The sequence below is a fragment of the Amblyomma maculatum genome, chromosome 11 (assembly GCF_055883805.1).
Source record: "Amblyomma maculatum isolate TAMU_Amacu chromosome 11, ASM5588380v1, whole genome shotgun sequence".
Classification (NCBI taxonomy): Eukaryota; Metazoa; Arthropoda; class Arachnida; order Ixodida; family Ixodidae; genus Amblyomma; species Amblyomma maculatum.
The window spans coordinates 40,030,364-40,033,749 of record NC_139354.1 but is presented as its reverse complement, the minus strand read 5'-3'; the positions used below and the strand labels follow the sequence as shown (position 1 = coordinate 40,033,749).

Below are 3,386 nucleotides of genomic sequence, written 5' to 3'. Positions count from 1 at the left end.
GAGGTCAGTCATCCTATCTGTGTTACTACCCAGGTAACGCAAAATGTCACTGGAACGTTATCTGAATGGCCACAAATGTCAGAGAGCAACGTTGCCTGATTGTTGCTAATGTCACTATTTTTGATCACCAGATAACGTTATGCACTAATGTTTCTACAACGTTCTGAAAACGTTGACGTTATGTTATTTCAACGTTATACCAACAAAAAATGACGAAAGAAACGTTGCCTGTACATTGCCTTAATGTATTCTAAACAATGCATGCGGTACCTTCCTCAAGGAGCTTCTAGGCAAAAGCTACATAACCCGCACCATCTGTTCCTACTAGACAAGGTGCAGCCATAGCTGATGAATCGTGCATGAGTGCGTTCTGCCTTCCTGAAGTGACTAATGTATGCTTATATGTCGACAAGGCACACACCAAAAGGCAGTTACGCAGTAATCGTGGTCTGCTGACTGCTGACCGGTCACTTGAATGACACAGCCAGTGCAAAAATTACGTCAGGTGCACATGTGAGATCATTTACACAATTTATTTGGCATGATTGTACATCTGTTGAGTCAGCAATTCTATGAAGAAACGAGCAATCACATAGCTGCCAGGTCATCCATTCCATGAATTAGGCCACTAAATTAAAAGAACAAAAACACAAAAAAGATTATTATTCAGCCAAAATTCAAGACAGCACTTACAAAGTAATCAGACATCTAAAACTAAATTTGCAGGACCAGAATTACTTGTGCACTGCACAGTAAAATGTTGCTTACAACACCCACTACAGGCACAAGGCAAGTTTTTACCTTGGATGCCGCTTTCTGCTTGTGCGTCTCGGTGGAGGACGGCCAACGAATGGTAGTTGCTTGGCTTGTTGTGTAGGAACTGTAGATGGTAGGCGATGATTATCGCAGCTTTCATTGCTTTCACTTTCCTCACAAACAAAAAGAGCCTTCTGTTTCCTTTTTTTTTGTTGGGACGTTGCTGCCGTCTTCATCCGACACTGCAGTTAAAAATGTTTCAATTCAGTTATTTCAATAGTGGCTTGCTAAAGTAACATTCACAAATATAGCAGCAAAGCAAATGGAATATGCATGATTAATATAGAAAGTGTAAACATATCAGGCAAAAACATTTTAGCAGCAAAACTGGACTCGTACCTCCATACAACGTCTTCTTGGTGGGCTTTCTCGGCCTTTTTGTCAGCCGTTCCTCATCAGCTGTCAAATCTGACACCTCTTCAGCTTTCTTCTCTCTTCTTTTTGCGTCAGCATATGTTTACTGAAATAAGAGCATAACAATATCACTATAACAGGAACCTTGAGCCAATGAGCAACAAACACGATTACTGATAAGAGTCATTGAATTAAGATGATGTGTGATTATTTCACCATTTTGGCTCAAAAGTTCTCCCCTCTGGCAGTGCTTAACTTATGTGCATCGTTGCCTTTGTACACTGCTACAACCAAGAACCTAAAGCTCCAACAGTACCCTATAATCACAATACTATCTTGTGACAAAAAAAAAAATGACGTACTAGTCTCGCCTAAGATTCGGCATTTGTGTGCAATCCATTCTTTTCCAGGCTCCTCGCAGTCTTTTATAGCGCTTGGGCAACGAGACGGGGTTCGGTATGGCAGCCATAATGCTTCCCCATTCCACACCCAGAATTTTGGGGACGGCAGCAACTCCGTCCGCACTGCTGAATTCGACGATGTAGAACATCCTGCAAGAATATAGCGCAGTTAGCATAACAAGCACTAGTGCCAAGTCAAAGGCATTATTTTCTAAGTGCCTCTGTTGAAGAGACACTAATGAGTTGCACTTCACTGCTTAAGTTTCCAATCAATGAGGGTCAATTTATGGTCAGTGTGTATTTTGCCAGCAGCTGAGCGAGATGCATGTCATTGAAACTAGTTTTCTTTGCACACTTATTGCTGGCGTTTCAGGAAATTAAATCGCTGCAAACACTATCTCCTACTCGCATGTGCAAGAAATTTTCATCAACAAGAAGTTTACTGCTGATCTCTAAAGTAAAAACAGCGCAACACAGTCGTGGCAAAGAATTTCAGCATACTTAACTTCCAACTATGTTCAGTCCACGCAGATGACACACACACACACACACACACACACACAAAGCGCCAAAATGCTAAACCGGAATGGCAAAGGGCGCATACATACACTGAGCAAGTTAGTTAGCGAGATGGCTGGCTGGTGGCCCCAACCGGCGGCCTGCGGGCTATCAAACTAGATGAATTTTCAGTCACACTTCGAGCAAACGATTAATGACACTAATCGGTCACACAGACCTAATGATGCGGCTCTTGCCACGGGCGTGACAACTTTGGCGGTGTGGTCACCGTGACAGTGTCACGCTAACGCCTAAGAGGCAAAATACTTTCAGCATTTGTCTCCTGATCAGAACACAAGCAGCTCTGCTGAACATCTGTGATGCGGGGCAGCGCAGCACTGTTCTGCTGCGAAAATGCATGGCCAGTCGTTAATGACAAAGAAATTCATGATTAACAAAGCAGCAAGGAATAAACAGAAAACGCGTGGCGCATCCAATGTGGTTCCAGATGCGGCAGTCTGAGATATGCCTACAAGCTAAAAGGGAGGTCACCAAAGCAATAGCAACTCACCTGTGAGCGATGAACAGTGCATGCAGTCGGAAGACTGAGTTCGCACGTGAAATGCGGCTGCGAAGTCTGCACGAAGGCACTCAAAGTCAAAATGCACACGAGCACAGGCAAGTGGCAAGACAAGGCATAACGTGCGAAAAAGCTCCATAAAGCCCCACAAGAGCCATGCCGTCGTGTTTCTTTTGTCCCGCCATATTGAATGTGGTACCGCCTGAACCAAGCCTGAACTGCCTGAACGCAGCAAAATAATATGAAATAAATATTTGTTAATTTATGCTAATGTTCAAGCTTAGTAATTTACTGCGTGAAAGTTTTTTTATTTGCAAAAAATTGTTTATTTATGGTTATTACATAAACGCTTTCGTTGGCCAAGACAAGCAATGTATGGCACACAAACGAGGTGTAGTCGAGCCAAGCTCAAGCCCAGCCAGTGTGTGTTCGCATCTCATGGGTAATGCTTGTGTAGCAGCGCGGAAAAGTGGCTTTTTCTCCTGAACACGCCTTATCATGTTGTATCAGCTTTGCGCTGTTATAACCCCGATACTTGTGCGTAGCTGAAGCAAGTGATCATACTGCTCATTCGTCGATGACCTTCAGTGCACCATGATGCGTACCGCTCGTGTTTGCGAGTAAAGCTGTGTCTATCGGCGATGGAGAGGACATAGTGGTGTATCATTGATGTTGGAAGAAGACAAATTCTGACGCAGGGCAACCAAAATAGCAGCACTTTGCCAATCTGATAGCCC

At 43.6% G+C, this 3,386-nt stretch overlaps 1 long non-coding RNA gene across 1 annotated transcript; it reads right to left on the bottom strand.

The window, feature by feature from the left end:
• Nucleotides 1–834: 834 nt before the first annotated feature.
• LOC146173604 (uncharacterized) lies at nucleotides 835–2,840 on the bottom strand. Its single transcript, XR_014701744.1, has 3 exons — nucleotides 2,641–2,840; nucleotides 1,533–1,721; nucleotides 835–998 (listed from the first exon to the last, which is right to left on the bottom strand). It is a non-coding gene; the product is annotated as an uncharacterized LOC146173604 (long non-coding RNA).
• Nucleotides 2,841–3,386: the final 546 nt, after the last annotated feature.